We start from the raw sequence: 23395 nt of genomic DNA, 5'->3' as shown, positions 1-23395 counted from the left end.
ATGTGACGGATAAAAATATAGCTTCAAGTAAAATTACCGATGGTTGTTAGAAGAAAGAGGGGATACCTTCCGGGGCATCCCCAAGCTTAGTTCCTTAGTACTCTTTGGATATTACCTTGGGGTGCCATGGGGTATCCCCAAGCTTAGGCTCTTATCACTCCTTATTCCTTCATCCATCGTGATCTCACTCAAAACATGAAAAGTTCAATCACACAAAACTCAACAAAACCTTCGCGAGATCCGTTACTATAAGAAAACCAAACTTTACTTTAGGTACTGTTGAAAACATTTTCAACTTTTGTTTTTATATTATACCTATTGTATTATACTTTTACCATGGCGTATACCCCGGATACAAACCATAGAATCATCAAAATAAACACACAACGCAAAGAAAATAGAATCTATCAAAAACAGAATAGTCTGTAAAGATTCAAATTTTACTCATACTTATGTAACTCCAAATATTCTCAATAGTTAGGACAATGTAGGGGATTTCTATATGTATCTCATGTAAAATAATTCAGACACTTTTTACACTTGTGTGATTTTTAGAATTTATTCTACTAACATAATTTTTTTGTTTTTCAACAAAAATAAAGCAACTAACACCCCACATGATCTTAAAGGCTTTACTTGGCACAAAAACTAATTAAATCATAAAAACACAATCATAATAGTACCATAATTGTGCGAACACTCAAAAACATAAAGTGAACAGAAAGCTAATATGAATAATAAATTTTATTCATTGGGTTGCCTCCCAACAAGCGCTATCGTTTTACGCCCCTAGCTAGGCATAAAGCCTAGATTTCAGGTATTGTCATCTTTGTTGATTGATCCATAGGTTGCCCTCATGATCGATTCATATGGTAATTTAATCTTGGTTCTAGGGAAGTGTTCCATGCCCTATCTTAGTGGAAACTGAAATTTAATATTCCCTTCTTTCATATCAATCACGACCCCTATAGTACACAAAAATGGTCTACCAAGAATTATCGGACAAGACAGATTGCAATGAATATCAAGAACAATAAAATCTAAGGGCACATAATTCCTATTTGCAAGAATAATAACACCATTAATTCTTCTTATAGGCTTTTTAATAGTATAATCCTCCAAGTGCAAATGAGAGAACATTCTTCAATATTGGTAAGACCAAGCACATCACAAAGAGATTTCGGAATTGTGGAAACACTTGCACCCAAATCACATAAAGGATAACACTCAATTTTTTAATCTTGATCTTAATTGTGGGTTCCCATTCATCATATAATTTTCAAGGAATTGAAATCTCTAGTTCTAACTTTTTTCCAAATCTTTCATTACCGCATTTGAAATATGTTTAGTAAAAGCTTTGTTTTGTTCATAGGCATTGGGTGAATTTATCATAGGTTGCAAAATAGAAATACGCTCAATCAAAGAGCAACTATCTAAATTATAGTTTTTGTAATTCGAAATAGTGGGTGCATCACAAGATAAAGTTTTGACCTCTTCAATCCCACTTTTATCAATTTTTTCAATAGGATTTTCACCCTCCAAATCATGGGAACACCCTCAAGCTAAAGTTGACTCTTCTTCATTTCCTTCAACATTAATTTTAACATTACTAAACAAGGAATCAATAGAAGAAACACCAATTATTTTAATCTCTTCATCATTTTGATGAAAGCAATTGGGAAATGCTCTTTCTAGAAAATCTCTCTTAGCTCTAAGCACAACGGTTCTTTTCTTACTTTCATCAATGGAAAAGTATAAAGCTTTAATTAATTCATTAATATCAACCTTAGGAAAAGAAATATTCTTGAAATTTTCTACATCATGCAAAATTCTATCTATGCTTGTAGACATATCATCAATCCTATTCAACTTTTCTTCTATCGTGGTATTGAAAGCATTTTGCACATTGATAAATTCCTTAGTATTACTGTTGAGATCAGAGGGTATCCTAGAATTATTATTATGAGAATTACCATAGGAATTACCATAATTATATGAAGAACTTTCAGGATATGTCCTAGGATTAAAATTGTTCCTATAAGCATTATTATTAAAGTTGTCTCGAGAGACAAAATTCACATCTACGGGGTCATTATTTTTCTCAATCAAAGTAGATGAAGGCACATAACTAGGATCAATAGGAGCATGTTTACTAGAAACAATTTCATAAGAACACCAACTTTATCACTCAAAGCATCAATTTTTTCATAAGAGCATGTTTATCCGTTCTGGATGTTTTATATGCATTAATATGCTATTTTATATTATTTTTGGGACTAACATATTAATCTAGAGCCTAGTGTCAGTTTGTGTTTTTTCATGTTTTTGGGTATTGCAGATAAAGAATATTAAATGGAGTCCAAACGGAATAAAATCTTTGGAATGATTTTTCTTGGACCAGAAGGAACCCAGAAAACTTCGAGATGAAGGCAGGAGAGCCGCCTTGTGGTGACAAGCCACACGGGCGCATCCTAGGGGGCCTGGGTTGTGGCCCCACGGCAGCCCTCCTAACCGTGTTCTTCGGCCTATAAATTCCCCAATATTCCCTGGATACAAAAAGGAGCCACGAAAATACTTTTCCGCCGCTGGAAGCCTCTGTTCCCGTGGGATCCGATCTTGGAGACTTTTTGGGTAATCTGCCGGAGGGGAATCGATCACGGAGGGCATCCACATCAACTCCATTGCCCCTCCGATGATGTGTGAGTAGTTCACCACAGACCTTCAGGTCCATAGCTAGTAGCTAGATGGCTTCTTCTCTCTCTTTGTTCTTTAATACCAAGTTCTTCATGATAGTCATGGAGATCTATCCGATGTAATACTCTTGCGGTGTGTTTGTCGAGATCCGATGAATTGTGGGTTTATGTTCAGATTATCTATGAATATTATTTGTGTCTTTTATGAATTCTTATATGCATGATTTCTTATCTTTGCAAGTCTCTTCGAGTTATTGGTTTGGTTTGGCCAACTAGATTGGTAATTCTTGCAATGGGAGAAGTGCTTAGTTTTTGGTTCAATCTTGCGGTGTCCTCACCCGGTGACAAAGTAGGGGTAGCGAGGCACGTATTTGTATTTTTGCCATCGAGGATAAAAAGATAGATTTTTCATCATATTGCTTGAGTCTATCCATCTACATCATGTCATCTTACCTAATGTGTTACTTCGTTCTTCATGAACTTACTACTCTAGATGCAGGCACGAGTCGGTCGATGTGTGGAGTAATAGTAGTAGATGCAGAATCGTTCCGGTCTACTTGACACGGACGTGATGCCTATATGCATAATCATTGCCTTGGATATCTTCATAATTATTTGATTTTATATCAATTGCTCGACAGTAATTTGTACACCCGCCGTATTATTATCCTTCATGAGAGAAGCCTCTAGTGAAACCTATGGGCCTTGGGTCTATTTTGCATATTATACTTTCAGATCTATAAACCAAAAATACCAAAAATATGTTGCTGCAATTTATTTACTTTTGTTTTACTTTTATTTTCAGCAATCTTTTATATCTATCTCTATCAGATCTCATCCTTGCAAGTAACCGTGAAGGGATTGACAACCCCTTTTTAGCGTTGGGTGCAAGTGTTTGATTGTTTGTGTAGGTGTGCAGATTGGGGCCTTGCTTGTTCCTCCTACTGGATTGATACCTTGGTTCTCAACAAACTGAGGGAAATACTTATCTACTTTGTTGCATCACCCTTTCCTCTTCAAGGGAAAACCAACGCAAGCTCAAGAAGTAGCAAGAAGGATTTAAGGCGTCGTTGCCGGGGAGGATACATAGCAAGATCAAGCTTACCAAGTACCCATCACAAACTCATCTCTTGCATTTACATTATTTGCCTTTTGCCTCTCGTTTTCTTCTCCCCCACTTCTAAAATGATTTTCAGAAAATACCAAAAAGATTTGCCTTTTTATTCGCCCTTCTTTCATTTGCCTCTATCCTTCCGGTTCTCTTACTTGTTTCTATGACTAGTGTTACCACTTCCCCTTTGTCACCAGATTTTGAAGTGTTATACTTCAAACAAGAAAAAGGGGGAAATTTGAAAGATGCCTCGTATAGGCTAATGGAATCTTACCGTATCTCCAACCTAAAAGGAGATGCAAAGGTTTTGCTCAGAAATTTTTATATTGGATTGGCTTTACATCATATAGAACTCTTAGATTTCGCATAAAAATTGAATTTTATTGAATTGGATACAAATGCTGCTTATGAAGTTTTGCACGGGATTTTGTGAGTTCCTCCAGTAAAAAGGGGTTTAATTTCTCAGAAGAGGGAGTTCAAATTCTCGACAAATTGAGTGACCTACATAAGCACTTAGTCGAGTTACAACAATATCACGAACCCCTTAAACATATTAGTGGAAACCTCAACCGTTTGAATACTTTGATTACCCTTTGCAATAAGCGTCTGGATATTTTGGAAATTAAGATGGTTTATTCCCCTACAAACCCGGAGAAGAGGAAAGAGCCCCCAGGATTTGAGAAGGCCCTCACAAAAATCGTCAATACCAAAGATGACAATACCTAGATCTATTGTGTTATACCTAGCTAGGGGCGTTAAACAATAGCGCTTGTTGGGAGGCAACCCAATTTTATTATTATGATTTAGTTTTTGCTTTTGTTTTTGGGTGTTGCACACATTATTAACTCTGTAGTAATTGTGTTTTCTTGTTTTAATTGGTGTTTGAGCCAAGTAAGACCTTTGGGATGGTCTATTGTGTTTGTGAGTTGATTTTGTTGAAAAACAGAAACTTTCACTCTCAGTACAGGAATTTCGTAAATTCACTGGAACGTGCTTTTGATATGAAATTTTTACATAAGACTGATATACAATTTTCCCTGATTTTCCTTATTTTTCAGAATTTTTGGAGTTACAGAAGTATTCGAAGTCTATAGATTGCTACAGACTGTTCTCTTTTTCGCAGATTCTTTTTTCTTTGTGTTGTTTGCTTATATTGATGTATCTATGGGTTGTATCAGGGGGTATGAACCATGGAGAAGTTGGAATACAGTAAATATTACACCAAAATAAATAAAGAATGAGTTCACAACAGTACCTAAAGTGGTGATTTCTTTTTCTTATACTAACGGATCTCATGAGTTTTCTGTTGAGTTTTCTGTTGTGAAGTTTTCAAGTTTTGGGTAAAGATTTGATGGACTATGGAATAAGGAGTGGCAAGAGCCTAAGCTTGGGGATTCCCAAGGCACCCCAAGCCATATTCAAGGATACCAAAAAGCCTAAGCTTGGGGATGTCCCAGAAGGCATCCCCTCTTTCGTCTTCAATCCATCGGTAAATTTACTTGAGGCTATATTTTTATACACCGCATGATATGTGTTTTGCTTGGAGCGTCTTGTATGATATGAGTCTTTGCTTTTTAGTTTTCCACAATCATCCTTGATTCACACATCTTTTGAGAGAGACACGCTGGATCATGAATTTATTAGAATACTCTATGTGCTTCACTTATATCTTTTGAGCTAGGCAATGTTGCTCTAGTACTTCACTTATATCTTTTTAAAGCACGGTGGTGTTTTATTTTATAGTACTTATTGAACTCTCGTACCTCATGATAACCCACAAGTGTAGGGGATCGCAACAGTTTTCGAGGGTAGAGTATTAACCCAAATTTATTGATTCGCCACAAGGGGAAGCGAAAGAATATTCTCAAGTATTAGCAGCTGAGTTTCTCAGATTCAACCACACCTGAAAGATTAGTGTCTGCAAGCAAAGTATCAGTAGCAAAGTAGTATGATAGCAACGGTGTCAGAAAAGATCTGTTGACGGCAGACTATTGCTAACTGTTGTATCAATGGCTAGTAACTTGCACGTGGACGGGGAACTATTCTTCCCCGGCAACGGTGTCAGAAAAGGGTCTTGCAACAAGTAACAGCAAAGTAGCAAGTAACAGCAGTAGTGACAGCAGTAGCAAGTAACAGCAAAGTGGCCCAATCCCTTTTGTAGCAAGGGACAAGCCTGGACAAAGTAACGTAGCAAGGACCAGTAGTAAAAGACTCGTAGGCAGTGGATCGGTGATGGATGAGTATAACGGATGTGATTCATCATGTAACAGCAATAACACGGAGAGATAAGTAACTAGCTCCCGTTCGTCAATCTAATGTAGGCATGTATTCCGTATGTAGTCATACGTGCTTAGAGAAAAGAACTTGCATGACATCTATTGTCCATCCCTCCCGTGGCAGCGGGGTCCTAATGGAAACTACGGGATATTAAGGTTCTCCTTTTAATAGATAACCGGACCAACGCATTAACACTTGGTGAATACATGAACTCCTCATACTATGGTCATCACCGGGAGTGGTTCCGGCTATTGTCACTCCGGGGTTGTCGGGTCATAACACATAGTAGGTGACTACAACTTGCAAGATAGGATCTAAAACACACATATATTGGCGACAACATAATAGGTTCAGATCTGAAATCATGGCACTCGGGCCCTAGTGACAAGCATTAAGCATGGCAAAGTAGTAGCAACATCAATCTCAGAACATAGTGGATACTAGGGATCAATCCCCGTCAAAACTAACTCGATTACATGATAGATCTCATCCAACCCATCACCGTCCAGCAAGCCTATGATGAGATTACTCACGAACGATGAAGAGCATCATGGAATTCTCGATGGAGGAAGGTTGATGATGACGATGGTGAGGATTTCCCCTCTCCGGAGCCCAAAACGGACTCCAGATCTGCCCTCCAGAGGAAGAACACGGGGTGGCGGCGCCTCCGTATCGTAAAACGCGATGAATCCTTCTCTCTGATTTTTTTTCCGGGTGACACGGAAGATATAGAGCTGAGTTTGGGGGTGGTGGTGCCACGTGGCCCCCCACAAGCCCTCACAGAGTGGCCAGGGGGGTGGCCGCGGCCTGTGGGCTAGTGGCCCACTGGCACGCTGATACGTCTCAAACGTATCTATAATTTTTTATGGCTTCATGCTCTTATCTTGTCATCTTTGGATGTTTTATGTACCTTTTATATCTTTTTTGGGACTAACTTATTAATTCAGTGCCAAGTGCCAGTTCCTGTTTTTTCTGTGTTTTTGGCTCTTTTCAAATCTGATTTTGAAACGGAGTCCAAACGGAATAAAATCCCCGAAATAATTTTTTCTAGAAAGGAAGAAGATCAGGGGGCCTGAGGGCCAAGGGAGGAGAGCTACAGGGGGGCCCACAAGCCCTATAGCCGCCAACAGGGGTGGCGGCTACCAGGCTTGTGGCCTCCCTGGCGCCCCCTGATCTAGCTCCTTCGCCTATATATTCCCTAAAATACAGAAAAGAAATCAAGGAATCCACGAAAACACTTTTCCGCCGCCGCAAGCTTCCGTTTCCGCGAGATCTCATCTGGAGACCCTTCCCGGTGCCCTGCCGGAGGGGACTTTGGAGTTGGAGGGCTTCTACATCAACATCATCGCCCCTCCAATGACTCGTGAGTAGTTCACTTCAGACCTACGGGTCCGTAGTTAGTAGCTAGATGGCTTCTTCTCTCTCTTGGATCTTCAATACAAAGTTCTCCATGATCTTCATGGAGATCTATCCGATGTAATCCTCTTTGGCGGTGTGTTTGTCGAGATCCGATGAATTGTGGATTTGTGATCAGATTATCTATGATATATATTTGAGTCTTTGCTGATTTCTTATATGCATGATTTGATATCCTTGTAAGTCTCTCCGAGTCTTGGGTTTTGTTTGGCCAACTAGATCTATGATTCTTGCAATGGGAGAAGTGCTTGGTTTTGGGTTCATACCGTGTGGTGACCTTTCCTAGTGACAGAAGGGGCAGCAAGGCAGGCATCGTGTTGTTGCCATCAAGGGTAACAAGATGGGCTTTTATCGTAGTTCTGAGATTGTCCATCTACATCATGTCATCTTGCTTAAGGCGTTACTCTGTTCTTTTGGACTTAATACACTAGATGCATGCTGGATAGCGGTCGACGTGTGGAGTAATAGTAGTAGATGCAGAAAGTATCGGTCTACTTGTTTTGGACGTGATGCCTATAGATATAATCATTGCCATAGATGACGTCACGACTTTGCGCGGTTCTATCAATTGCTCGACAGTAATTTGTTCACCCACCGTCTACTTGCTTTCATGAGAGAAGCCACTAGTGAACACTACGGCCCCGGGGTCTATTCACACCTATCGTTTCCACTTTCGCATTTACTTTGCTTTGTTACTTTGTTGCTTTCAGTTCTGACTTGGCAAACAATCTATAAGGAATTGACAACCCCTTCATACTGTTGAGTGCAAGCTCTTTCTGTTTGTGCAGGTACTTGTGATAATCCTTCACTGGATCGATACCTTGGTTCTCAAAACTGAGGGAAATACTTACCGCCGCTGTGCTACATCATCCTTTCCGCTTTGAGGGAACACCAACGCAAGGCTCCAAGGCCACGGGGGAATCCTTTGCATATTTTCCAAGGAAGTCCCTAAAGGCGTAGCCGTAGCAGAAGGATTCCTGGTGCCGTTGCTGAGGAGTATCAAGACAAGAATAGTCTCCCGTTAGCACGTGTTTCTGGCGCCGTTGGAAGGTCTTTTGTTGCAGTAGCAGAAGTATTTCTGGCGTCATTGTCGGGGAACGAGAGATCAAGTCAAGATCTATCCAAGTAGGTGTCACAAACTCATCTCTTGCATTTACTTTTTTTGCCAGTTGCCTCTCGTTTTCCTCTCCCCCACTTCACCATTTTGCCTTTTTCGTTTGCCTTTTTCGTTCGTCCTTTTCTCTCCCTTGCTTTGTGTTCGCTTATGTGCCATGTGCCTTCAATATGCTTGCATCTTCGCTTGCTGAAAATCTAGTGATATGTATCCTCATCCACTTGCTAATCTCTTTAAGAGATCCAATTATGTTGATCCAATTGCTAGTAAGTCGAGTGCACTTGACTATCTTTATGGAGTTTTGCTTGAGATGTGTGAATCTGAAAATTGTGAGGAAGAAATTTATGAAGTGATTCACGAGGGCTCCTTGGATGAAAAGCATGATTGCAATGGTTTCACTATAAATTCTATTAGTGACAATCATGCTAAAAATATGCAAAACCCTAAGCTTGGGGATGCTAGTTTTGCTATGTCCACTACTAGTTGTAATGACCATGATTGGGGTGATGGTCTTTCTTACGATCTTGAAAATTTGTTCAAGCCTCATGATGATTATGATATTTGCAACAATATTGGAAATGGGATTGGAGAAGTCATGACTTTGGTTGATGACAATCCCACTATTTTTGAAGAGCGTCAACTTTGCATGCATGTGGATCATGAAAAGAATATCCTTTGTGATAGTTACATTGTTGAATTCGAATATGATCCCACATGTAATTGCTATGAGAGAGGAAAATATTGTGGTAGAAACTTTCATGTTACCAATTTACCTCTCGTTATGTTGAGATTGCTTTTGTCTCTTTCTTCTTCCTTGCATTTGGTAACTATTGGTTGTCTTGCCAATTTGTTATCCTATAAAATGCCTATGCATAGGAAGTATGTCAGACTTAGAAGTGATTTTCACATGCTTTATGATGCTCTCGTTGTGCTTCAATTCTTGTCTTTTGTGTGAGCATCATCAATGCCTAGCTAAGGGCGTTAAACAATAGCGCTTGTTGGGAGGCAACCCAACGAATCCATCCTTTTTCTTTCTGTTTTGTGTTTTCCACACTTTCATAATTCTGTTATGATTGTGTTTTTTGTGTTTCTTTTGCGTTTGTGCCAAGCAAAACCATTATGATTAGTCTTGGGGATGATCGTTTGGTCATGCTGGAAAAGACAGAAACTTTCTGCTCACGAAAAGAATTTTCATTTTTGTTGTGTAAGAGCTTTTGAGTTGATTCCTTTTTCTGTTGATTTCTACATAAATTCTTCAGACTGTCGTAATTTGTCAAAATTTCTGAAGTACCAGAAGTATACAAAGTATACAGATTGCTACAGACTAGTCTGCTGTTACCAGATTCTGTTTTTCTTGAGTTGGTTGCTTATTTTGATGAAACTACGATAGTATCGGGGGGTATTAGCCATGGAAGATTGAAAATACAGTAACCCAACATCAGCATATGTAGAATTTAAGTTTTCTACAGTACCTAAGGAAGTGGTGGTTTGATTTCTTATACTAATGTTCTCACGAGTTTCTGTTTAAGTTTCGTGTTGTGAAGTTTTCAAGTTTTGGGTAAAGTTCTTATGGACAAAGAGATAAAGAGTGGCAAGATCTCAAGCTTGGAGATGCCCAAGGCACCCCAAGAGATTCAAGTATGCCTTAAAAGCCTAAGCTTGGGGATGCCCCGGTAAGGCATCCCCTCTTTCGTCTTCAATCCATCGGTAACGTTACTTGGGGCTATATTTTTATTCACCACATGTTATGTGTTTTGCTTGGAGCATCTTGTATCGTGGGAGTCTTTTATTTTTGTTGTGTCACAATCATCCTTGCTGCACACCTAGAGAGAGAGACATGCACTTATCGTGATTTTGTCGAGCTTCACTTATATCCTTTGGTAGACAATTCAGCTCACATGTGCTTCACTTATATATTTTGAGCTAGTTGATTTTGCTCTATGTGCTTCACTTATATCTTTTAGAGCACAGCGGTGCGTGGCTTGGTAGTTGATCTATGCTTTGAAAGTAGTCTCAAAAGGGGTAGTTATCCAAAGGGATATGAAAACTTCCACCTTCATGTGCATTGAATAGTTAGAGAAGTTTGATTCATCTCAATTAGTTTTGAGTTGTGGTTGTGGTAATATTGAAGTTATGATAGTAAGGTGTTGTGGATCTAGAAATACTTGTGTTGAAGTTAGTGATTCACGTAGCATGCACGTATGGTGAACCGCTATGTGATGAAATCTGAGCATGATTAGTCTATTGATTGTCATCCTTTGTGTGGCGGTCGGGATCGCGCGATGGTTTATACCTACCAACCCTTCCCCTAGGGGTTTGCGTTGAATGCTTTGTTTTGTTTACTACTAAAACTTTTGCAACAAGTATATGAGTTCTTCATGACTAATGTTGAGTCCATGCTTTAGATGCACTTTGACCTTCCACCATCACTATCTTCTTAGTGCCGTGCAACTTTCGCCGGTGCACAAAACCCACCATTAGCCTCCCTCAAAACAGCCACCATACCAACCTACTATGGCTTTTTCAAAGTCATTCTGAGATATATTTCCATGCAACTACCACCATGACATGTGACACCACTTCTACATTGCCATTGCATGATCGTAAGATAGCTAGCATGATGTTTCCATTAATGTCTATGACATGCTAGATCATTGTCACGGTACACTACCGAAGGCATTCCATATAGAGTCATCGTTGCTCTAAGTTTTGAGTTGAAAGTGTGATGATCATCATTGATGGAGCATTATACCATGTGAGGAAATAAAAGAGGCCAAAGATGCCCACCAAAATAAAATAAAATAATAATAATAATAATAATAATAAAAGAGGCCAAAGAGCCCATCACCAAAAAAAACAATGATGAGCGAAAAAGAGAGAAGGGACAATGCTACTATCCTTCCACATTTGTTCTTATTAAGCACCATGATCTTCATGATTGAGAGTCTCTCGTTTTGTCACCACCATATAGCTAGTGGGAAATTTTCATTACATAGCTTGGCTTGTATATTCCAATGATAGGCTTCCTCAAATTTGCCTTAGGTCTTCGTGAGCAAGCAAGTTGGATGCACACCCACTAGATTTCTTTAAGAGATTTCACATACTCTCAGCTCTAGTGCATCATTTTTATGGCAATCCCTACTCATTCACATTCATATCTATTTGTTAGGGCATAGTTTATGCCTAAGTAATTTTGGTGATTGATGACAGTACCGCAAAGGACTAATTGTGTGTGTTAAGATTTTAGATAACACTTGTCGACGGCACATGACGACTCGCCCCCCCCCCTTCCATGGAACAGAAGCACGGTGTACTCTACGATTCTCCTTCTTTGAGTCATAGGAACGCCGTACTATTAAGAGGGGACCCATAGTGGAAAGGTTTGGGTGGAATCAATTTTGCACGCACACGCTTTATCTCCTTTGCCTTTCCCTGCAACTTTGGAGTGGCTCCCGCCTCTGGTTTATCTCCTCTAAGCAAAAAGGTCTCTCAGCGGTAGTACCGTTGTGCCTAGCGGTGGTACCGCTGGAGCTAGCGGTACTACCGCAAGCCCTAGCGGTACTACCGCTGTGTTGGCGGTAGTACCGCCCCTGGTTAGCGGTAGTACCGCTCCAGGAGCTTAGTACCGCCTTCCTAGCGGCTGTACTTCGTCGGACCTTTTTGTGAAGACTTTGTTGGCGGTGGAGTGCCAACGTTAGTACCGCTGCAGCCAGCGGTAGTACCGCTAGAGTGCTAGAGGTAGTACCGCTGCAGCCAGCGGTAGAACCGCTAGGCTCGGGTTGTGAGTGGGAAAACGGTTGGATTTCCCCCCCCCCCCCCACTATCTAAGGGGTTCTTCTTGTTGTAGAACCCTACCTTTTGACTCTCCCAAGCTCCATTGTTGCTCCCTAAGCTCAAAAGTGCCCGATCTCTCTCCCTAGCCAATCAAACTTGTTGATTCTTTAGGGATTGGTTGAGAATGCCTAGATCTACACTTCGACCAAGAGAAAAGTTGATTCCCCCACCAATCCCTTGCGGATCTTGTTACTCTTGGGTGTTTGAGCACCCTAGACGGTTGTGGTCACCTTGGAGCCACATTCCATTGTGGTGAAGCTTCGTGGTCGTGTTGGGAGCCTCCAAGCTTTGTGTGGAGTTTTCCCCAACCTTGTTTGTAAAGGTTCGGTCGCCGCCTTCAAGGGCACCTATAGTGGAATCACGGTACCTTGCATCGTGTGAGGGCATGAGGAGAATACGGTGGCTCTAGTGGCTTATTGGGGAGCATTGTGCCTCCACTCCGCTCCAACGGAGATGTACTTCCTGTCAAAGGGAAGGAACTTCAGTAACACATCCTCGTCTTCTTTGGTTCCACTTGTGGTTATCTCTAACCTTTACTTCGTGTATGCTTATGTTGTTACGTATCTCTTACTTGTCTTAGTTGTTCTTGTTGTTAGCATCATATAGGTTCACCTCTTTGTTGCTATTTTAGTGAACCCTTATGTTGCTTACCCTAACTTTTTAAGATTAATTAAAAAGTGGTCGTTGCCTATTCACCCCCCCCCCTCTAGTCAACCATATCGATCCTTTCAATTGGTATCAGAGCCGAGTCTCTTTATTAAGGGTTTAACCACCCGAAGAGTATGGAAGATGATGAGGGAGTTCCCCGTGCACAAACCGAGGGCGTGGACTTGACTTCGATCACAAGGGATGACTTGAATACAGCTATGGCCGCACTCAAGACGTCCATGACGAACGAGGTCAAGACCATGCTTAAAGAGTTAATTGAGGGAATTAAAAATTCTCCTGAACCAGCATTGGTGGTTAAACCCACCAACACAGATTCGGAGGCCAATTCCTTTAGGGAAACGGCTAAAGGTATGCAACCTTCCCCTCCTCTCGAAAATGATGGGAATAGGACGTATGCATCTGTTCCACCACCCTTAGTCTATGGAGGACCGGTTCCCACACCACGTCTTAATCCTGTTGGTCCTCCTCCTAAGCTTGTAAAAGGTGATTTTGCTAACTGGGTATTTTCTATTAAGTCTCATTTGAATCACAGCTCAACAAATTTTTGGAGAATCATCGAGCAAGGCTATTATCCCCATGACCCAAGCAACCTCACTCCAAGAGAAGAAGTGGACAATCAATATAATCACTCTGCTTTGTTTATTCTCCAATCCGCAGTGCCACCTGAAGATCTTCCTCACTTGTGTCCCTTCACTTTGGCCAAGGACTGTTGGGAGCACATTATGGTGTTGTACAAGGGAAGCTCAAGCATTCAACAGTCCAACTATGAAGTGGTACTTGATAAGGCCGATGAGTTTGTGATGAAGGAAGACGAGGACCCTCGTGATCTCTATCGGGGGTTACTGCTATTGCTGTGGCACTCAAGGACCATGGGAGCAAGGATGTGGATGATACATGGGTCAAGCGCAAGTTCTCAAAGCCATCATGCCTTTCAATAAAGCCATGTCATGTGTCATTCGCCAACGACCAAATTTCCACTCCTTGTCTTCCAGTGAGATGTTGGATGAATTCATTGCAATGTCAATCATGAACGAGACAGATGACAATGCACTTGCTCGTGTTCGCTCAAAGACAGCTTCACCCAACCTTGCGTTAAAGGCAAAAGAAACTTTTGAAGAAGAAGAAGAAGAGGATGAGGAAGAGGAGAGCTGCCCTGAAGACACGAAGTATGCTTATCATGAGCACATGGCTCTTGCGTCAAGGCAATTCTGGGGCAACAAGAGGAACTCAAGACCCACCTTCACCAAGAACAACTCAAGTGGGTTCAAACCCAAGCAACGAGTGAGGACATGCTATAACAATGGTAACGTGAGTCACTTCGTGGCCGAATGTCCCTATGAGAAAAGGGAAGACAACGGGGGAAAGCTCATTCACAAAGACAAAACCAAGTCATTCCCAATCAAGAATAACTTTGTGAAGAAACCCCACCCAAAGGGCATGGTGGCCCTTGAAGAGTACCCTTCCGATGATGATGATGATGATATGGTGGCAACGGAAACTGTTGCTATTGCCACCCCCTCTCCCAAGAAGGTGTCTCTCTTCAACGCCCCCAACGAGAACCACATCGCCAAGTGCCCCATGGCAAAAGGTATCGATCAGGTAACCCCCATCATTAAGACCAACATCGCCACTGCTCCTTCATTGTTGAATTGTGTTAATGATAGTGATGTTGGGGAACTTAATGAGCATGATCTTGACAAATTTCTATGCACTATTAAGGGAGAATCCAAGAAACACTATGTTTCTCTCTTGAAACAACTGGGTGAGGCCAATGACCTCATCGAGTCTCATGATCAGACCATCTTCGAGCTTCAGGGACATAGTCGTGACTATGCCGATGAAATTGCTGAATTATCTATTGCACTAGAAAAGGAGCGCACTCTTCGTTTGGCTCTTGAGGAGTCATATAACGATGACTGCGCTAAAATGCAAAAGAAACTAGATCATGATACTGTTCTTACTTGTATGCTTAAGTCTGAAAAGTATGCTCTTGGGGTTGGCCATGACAGTCTCAAAGTGGAGTTTGACACACTTGACAAGGCTCACAAGGTCTTGAAAGGTGTTCATTTCTCTCTGAAAGAGTCTCATGATCAACTCCAAGCAAAGCTTACCAAGGAAATCTCTACTTATCCTCCCTTTGTGTTAATTGATAATGCTTGTACAACTAACCCTTGTTGTGAGCATGTACATCTTGTGGAGGAAAATGCCAAGTTAAAGGAGAAACTTGAGAAGGGCCTTGTAGCATGCATACAAGGTGAGAAGAGCCTGAACGACCTCTTGAGCAATCAAAAGGGTGTTGTAGGAAAGGAGGGACTTGGACTTACCTCCAAGTCAAAAGGAAAAAGGAGGAACAGGAACAAACGATCCCCTACCCTCATGGACATCTTTGTCAAAGAGGGCGAAGGGACTCAAGAGGTGAACAGGAACAAGGTGGACGATGGTAACGTCAAGAAGGGCAAAACCATTCCTACTAACACAGCCGGCAAACTCAATCCTTCCTATGTTTTATGTCGTGCTGGTGATGGGCATGTTTATGCCAGATTTGTTGGTTCTTACTATGAGTCCATTGAACGGGCTATCTGGGTTCCTAAGACCCTTGTCTCTAACATTAAAGGACCCATTAAAGAATGGTTACCTAAAGCCAAGCCTTGATCTATTGCAGGAATTTGCTTCCGGTGGGGTGTCATGGTTGTTCGATAGTGGAGCAACAAATCATATGACCGGAAGCAAGGACTTAGTGGTGGATGTGCATCCTTCTCCATCTATGCCCACCCATGTCCAATTCGCCGATGCATCCTTGTCAAAGGTATTGGGATTTGGTAAGGTGGTCATCTCTCAAGAGTTATCTATTGAGAAGGTCATGCTTGTTGAGTCTCTTGCCTACAATTTACTTTCGGTTCGTCAACTTGCAATTATGGGTTTTCCCACTTTCTTTAATCTTGATACTATGGTCCTCCTGTGGAGCAAGCCTCTTAAAGTAGCCTATGTTGGATATGTCGAAAATGGTCTTTATGTGGTGAACTTATCAAAGCGACCCACTAAGACTGCGATGTGTTTAATGGCTAAAGTTGATCTGCGCTGGCTTTGGCATCGCCGACTAGCTCATGTCAATATGAGATCTTTGCAAAGTATTCTCAAAGGGGACCATATTCGTGGACTAACAAATGTGAGTTTTGCTAGAGATCGTGCTTGCAGTGCCTGCATTGAAGCAAAGATTCATGAAACTGCTCATCGTCCAACGACTCTCATTTACACTAAGAGGCCATTAGAGCTCCTCCATATGGATCTTTTCAGTCCTCCGTCATTTGATAGTCTTGGAGGCAGAAAGTATTGCTTGGTGATTGTTGATGACTACTCAAGATACACCTGGGTATATTTCTTCAAAAGGAAGAGTGAGACTCAACAAACTGTCATCAACTTTGCTAATGAAGCTCAACGTCAACATGAAGCAAAGATCTTGATGATTAGAAGTGACAACAGCACCGAGTTCAAGAACTACACCTTGGATGAGTTTCTAGGTGATGAGGGAATAAAACATCAATATTCAGAACCATATACCACTCAACAAAATGGCGTGGCAGAAAGGAAGAACCGGACTTTGATGGATGCTGCAAGCACAATGATGGCGGAATTCAAATCTCCATATAACTTTTGGGCTGAGGCCATCAACACAGCATTTCATGCGTCCAATCGGCTCTATATCAGCAAAGGCTTGAACAAGACTCCATATGAGATTCTCACTGGAAACAAACCCAATCTCAAGTACTTCCGGGTATTCGGTTGTAAGTGTTTCATTCTCAAGAAAGGTGCACGTTTAGCTAAATTTGATTCTAGAGCACAAGAGGGCATCTTTGTTGGTTATGCTACAAACTCTCATGCTTACCGTGTCCTCAACAAGTCCACCGGACTCATTGAGGAGACGTGTAACATGGAGTTTGATGAAAATAATGGCTCCCAAGTGGAGCAAAGTGGTCTTTGTGATGTAAGTGATGAAATTCCTCCCCAAGCCATAAGAAGAATGGGGATTGGTCAAATACTCCCCATTGAGGAACCACTTGTGGCCGAAGGAGAAGGATAATGCTCTACTCAAGTGGAGCCATCACCCCCACAAGCCCCACACGCTTCCGATGAACAAAGAGAATACTCTCAACAAGTTGAACAATCTCAAGGTCAAGATCAATTGCCCAACGATGGTGATGTGTCCCATGATATTCAAGCACTTACCAAGGTTCCGAACCTGCTCAAGATCAAGATCAAGTGCAACCACAAGATCCAGACCAAATAGAAGCACAAGATCAAGATCAAGAGCAACCACAAGTACAAGGACAAACAAGTGAACCTGCTCAAGTCGAAAGTCAAGATGATCAGGATACTGTCTCGCAATTCCCTTCTACAGCACCAACAGCCGGTGCCAAGGGAGGTTCAAGACGCAAAGGCAAGCAAAGTAAACAAGTCGATGCTCCCCAGTTATCCAATGAAGAACTCTTGGAGCGTCGAGCAGGCAAGATTGCGAACAAGCTGAGAGTCAAGTCACATCTTATGAAGAATGTACTTGGCAGTTTAAAAAAGGGAGTATCCACCCGTCAACAGATTTGGAATTATTGTGAGCATCACGTGTTTGTTTCGTATTGTGAACCTCAACAGGTACAGGAAGCGCTCGATGATGAGGATTGGATTATGGCCATGCATGAAGAACTCAACAACTTCGAGCGTAATCAAGTCTAGGATTTAGTGCCAAGACCAAAGGAGGAACATAATGTCATCGGGACCAAATGGATTTTCAAAAACAAGCAAGATGCCAACGGGATTGTGATTCGGCACAAGGCAAGATTGGTGGCTCAAGGCTACTCCCAAGTCGAGGGTATCGACTACGGTGAAACCTTTGCCCCTGTTGCTCGTCTAGAATCTATTCGCATGCTGCTTGCATTTGCTTCTCATCATAATTTCAAATTACAGCAAATGGATGTGAAAAGTGCCTTTCTTAATGGTCCTTTAAATGAGTTGGTCTATGTCAAACAACCCCCGGGATTCGAACATCCCAAGCTCCCCAATCATGTGTACAAACTTAATACGGCACTCTATGGCCTTAAACAAGCCCCACGTGCGTGGTATGAATATCTTACTAAGTTGTTACAAGATCGTGGGTTTGAAATTGGGAAGATAGATCCCAGTCTTTTTACTAAGAGGGTTAAAGGGGATTTGTTCATATGCCAACTATATGTTGATGATATCATTTTTAGTTCTCCTAACATTTCCTTCAATGAAGAATTTGCTGCACTAATGACCGAGAAATTTGAGATGTCCATGATGGGAGAGTTGAAGTTCTTCCTCGGATTCGAGATTAAACAAGGCCTAGAAGGGACCTTCATCAAACAAACCAAGTACACTCAAGACATGCTCAAAAGGTTCGAGCTCGAAGATGTCAAGCCGGTCAAGTTCCCCATGCCAACAAGATGCAAGCTTGACAGTGATCCCAATGGTAAAGCAGTGGATCAAAAGGTATATCGCTCCATGATTGGATCCCTCCTTTAGCTTTGTGCATCTAGACCAGATATTATGTTGAGTGTAGGGATATGTGCATGCTTTCAATCCGCACCAAAAGAAAGTCATTATATGGCTGTTAAGCGAATCTTTCGATAGTTGGCTCATACCCCAAACTTTGGTCTATGGTATCCCAAAGGAGCAAACTTCAACCTAGTGGGCTATTCTGACTCAGATTGGGCAGGAGATTGTGTGGAGAGGAAGTCAACTTGTGGAGGATGCCAATTCCTTGGTCGCTCACTGGTAAGTTGGTCTTCAAAGAAGTAAAATTGTGTCTCACTATCATCCACCGAAGCTGAGTATGTGGCAGCTGCAAGTTGTTGTGCACAATTGCTATGGATGAGGCAAACTTTAAAGGATTATGGTGTCACTTGTGACAAAGTGCCTCTTATATGTGACAATCAAAGTGCTATCAAGATTTCCCTCAACCCAATGCAACATAGCAACACCAAGCATATTGATATTCGCCATCACTTCATTCGTGAACATATCAAGCTTGGTGATATTGAGGTTCACTTCATCCACACTGAAGAGCAAGTTGCAGATATTTTCACTAATCCCCTAGATGAAGCAAGGTTCCGGGAGTTAAGGCATGAGCTAAATATCATTTATTCAAGTAATGTGGATTGAAGATAGGCACTTTGCACCTCACTATGCATTTGATCTTGTTCTAGATGTAGGCATGGAAATAGGGGGAGTGTTGTTCTCTCAATGAACTTTTCCTCCCCCCCATTATGCATAAATTGATCAAGTCTTTCACTTTAGCCATTACTAAATGGCACTTGTGCTTCAAAGACGAGCGTTGGTCATGAACCCAAGGATAATTCTTCGCGGTGTCATACCTTTGTCTCCAACATAGGTGGCCTCGGCCACCGCCCCCACCTTTCTCTCATATGGAAGAAAGAATACAAAATGACGAGTCAGTATATCTTAATGGTGATATCTTCTTATTACACTGACTTGTCGTTTGACCACGTCTTTCTCATGAAATCCTATGTCTCGTTGTGCCATTTTGAGCGGTACTACCGCCAGGACCCCAGCAGTACTACCGCCAGGGGTAGCGGTACTACCGCCAGGACCCCAGCCTACCACGACCTGACTAGGGATTTTAGGGCTGTCTCAAGGGGGAGCGGTACTACCGCCAGGGGGAGCAGTACTACCGCGAGGACCCCAGTGGTACTACCGCCACAGGCAGCGGTACTACCGCGCGGTCAGCGGTACTACCGCTAGGACCCTCGCAGTACTACCGTTGGCCCGTACCCCTTGGACTATATAAAGGAGGGGGAGCCCGTTTTTCCTGCCCTCTTTCTTCTTCCTCGTGGCTCTTCCTTCCCCAACCCCGAACTCCCCCTAGTTGGATCTCTATCTTTGGAGCCCCTTCTCTCTGTTGAGTTGGAGGGTTTTCTCCACTCCTCCTTCCTCCACCAAGTGCCATGGACTCCGGTAAAGCTCCTCCCTTTATTCTCTTGATTGGTGTTTTCTTGTTCTAGGGTTAGGAGCATTGGTGATTTGGATCCATGACTATGGTTTTGTGCCTTGTTCTTGGATGGAATGAAGGAGATATTCTAGGGGAGTGTACGTCCTATGATTCATTGCGTTTATATTGACATGCTCTAGGTTCTTCATGTTTTAGATCAAGCACTTTTTCTCTTATTTTCGATTAGATCTAAAAGTTGAATCCTCTTGACTAGGCATGTCTTTATCTAGATGTTCTTGAGATCCTCATGTGTTTAGGGCTATGGTGGTTCTTGTAGTGATTCTATGCAGTAGCCATGGCCCTCGTAAATCCAATCTAGCCGTTCCTATGGGTCTTTTTCTATTCAGATCTGAAAGTCAACCCCCTGGCGGTACTACCGCCACGCTGGCGGTACTACCGCTAGGACCCCAGTGGTACTACCGCCAGGGGTAGCGGTACTACCGCTAGGACCCCAACGGTACTACCGCCAGGAGTAGCGGTACTACCCCAAGGAGGATATTTTTCTTATTTTCCGTTTTCTTGGCAATGTGAGTTTACTTTTATGCCTCTTTTTGTTCATTGCCTTGACTCCTCATGTCGCTCTTTTTCGGTGTGTGTCTTGTGTGTCACAGGTGGTGCTCGCCGCTCGAATCCCCCACGGGACACCCAACCAAAGCAGTATCGCACTCCAGATGCTCCAGAGGGCTCCGCCACTTCCGGTCTGAATCCCAAAAAGAAGTCTTTCAAGAAGACAGCTCACAAGAACAAGGGGATCAACGTTCGCAATATGTCCCCTAAGGAGTTTCTGCGGTTCCGCACCTGCAATCACTATCTAGAAGAGAAGGCTCAGATCAAGAATGTCGAGCATGTTTGGTCACGGGATCACTGCATGATCTATCGCGACATCATCAAGCACTTCAAGAAGATGTTCGTTCCAGTACAGTGGATTGACTTGGCTCACCTTCAGCGGAACCTGGATTACTTTGGTGAGGCGCTCTCTTTGATTGACAAGCTTGGCATTAAGGAGATCATCACCTTCAAGCGTGACTTTGATCCAGACGTTGTGGCCCAATTCTATGTCACTATTCACTTTTCACCTGATGACGAGCGCACCATGACTTGGATGACCGGTACTCAGAACATGACAGGTTCCTGGTCAGAATTCATAAAGCTTCTCAAGGTCGACTTTCAGGGACCTGACAATCCTCTTGGGTTGCGTCCTCATGCTCCATCTTCATCTACTGCCACCCCGAAGGAAAGGTTGCAGCAACTTTATGTGAAGAAAGGTGTGCTCCCCAAGCATCTGGATATCATGCATCGGATCTTCCGCAACACTCTCTTTCCTCGCATTGGCAACTTTGACGAGGTGCATGGTTATCTAGCTGAGTTGCTTCTGCTTTGTGAGGAGGCTAAGACTAAGGAATTTGCCCCTCTCGATATTTCCGACGTGATGTTCAATGAGCTCTGGAACTGCATCATGAACCGCAGGGTTCCCATCTATGGGCCCTACTTGTTTGCCTATATTCGCCAGAGGTGGCACGAAGTCTATCTGATCGATGAGTTCCCTATTCAGGCTGATTACTTTGTGTATGATCCTATCAAGCTCCGCATCAAAGACAAATGGGCCAACCCATCCACTTCGTCTCAGCACATGGACACTGACACAGAGACTGCTGCTGAAAGAGGCCCCACTTCTCAGTCCCACTCTTCTGCTATGCCATCTTGGGCAGTGAAACTGAAGGATAAAATGAAGACTCTCTTCTATATGCAGGCCAAGGGACAGTATCAGTCTCATGTGGCCCAGAAGGAGAACCGTCAGAGGCACAAGCGTGTCTTGAGGACACTTGATGTTGATATCTCCAGCGGCTCAGAGGACGACATCACTCCAGAGTCTGATTGGATGCGGGCTCAAGGTTATCAGTGGTCTGATGCAGAGGAGGAGGCGTCCGAGGAGGACAATGAGGAGGAGCAGGACGATTCGGATGCCACGGACGAGTCTGGGGCTGATGAGGATGCGGAGTGACCACCTGTGTCATTAGGTGTGCCCCTTTTTGGTGTCTTGTGCAAAGGGGGAGAGAGTCTAGGAGCTGGATTTGCTTATCTTATCGTGTTTGCTTTGAACTTGGTTTGGTCTTATTTTCTATCTTTGCTTTGTGTGATGTGAGAATTGGACTAGTGTGAGACGTATTTCTATCATATGATGTGAGTCATATGTTCCTTAATTTTCTCTACCACTATCTTTATGTTCACATGCTATTCACTGTGCAAATCCAGTATTGTCATCAATCCACCAAAAAGGGGGAGATTGTTAGGGCATAGTTTAAGCCTAAGTAATTTTGGTGGTTGATGACAGTACCGCAAACGACTAATCGTGTGTGTTAAGATTTCAGATAACACTTGTCAACGGCACAAGGCGACTCGCCCCCCCCCCCCCCTTCGATGGAACAGAAGCACGGTGTACTCTACAATTCTCCTTCTTTGAGTCATAGGAACGCCGTACTATTAAGAGGGGACCCGTAGTGGAAAGGTTTGGGTGGAATCAATTTTGCACGCACACACTTTATCTCCTTTCCCTTTCCCTGCAACTTTGGAGTGGCTCCCGCCTCTGGTTTATCTCCTCTAAGCAAAAAGGTCTCTCAGCGGTAGTACTGCTGGGCCTAGCGGTGGTACCGCTGGAGCTGGCGGTAGTACCGCTAGCCCTAGCGGTAGTACCGCTAGTGCTAGCGGTAGTACCTCTGTGCTGGCGGTAGTACCGCCGCTGGTCAGCGGTAGTACCACTCCAGGAGCTTAGTACTGCCTTCCTAGCGGTTGTACTTCGTCGGACCTTTTTGCGAAGACTTTCTTGGCGGTGGTTGGCCCGGTAGTGCTTCTGCACTACCATGGGCCCAACGGTAGTACCGCTGCAGCCAGCGGTAGTACCGCTGGAGTGCTAGAGGTAGTACCGCTAGGCTCGCGCTGTGAGTGGGAAAACGGTTGGATTCCCCCCCCCCCACTATATAAGGGGTTCTTCTTGCGGTAGAACCCTACCTTTTGACTCTCCCAAGCTCCATTGTTGCTCCCTAAGCTCAAAAGTGCCCGATCTCTCTCCCTAGCCAGTCAAACTTGTTGATTCTTTAGGGATTGGTTGAGAAGGCCTAGATCTACACTTCGACCAAGAGAAAAGTTGATTCCCCCACCAATCCCTTGCGGATCTTGTTACTCTTGGGTGTTTGAGCACACTAGACGGTTGAGGTCACCTTGGAGCCACATTCCATTGTGGTGAAGCTTCGTGGTCGTGTTGGGAG

The sequence above is a fragment of the Hordeum vulgare genome, chromosome 7H (assembly GCF_904849725.1).
Source record: "Hordeum vulgare subsp. vulgare chromosome 7H, MorexV3_pseudomolecules_assembly, whole genome shotgun sequence".
Taxonomy (NCBI): domain Eukaryota; kingdom Viridiplantae; phylum Streptophyta; class Magnoliopsida; order Poales; family Poaceae; genus Hordeum; species Hordeum vulgare.
This window is presented reverse-complemented; position numbering follows the sequence as displayed.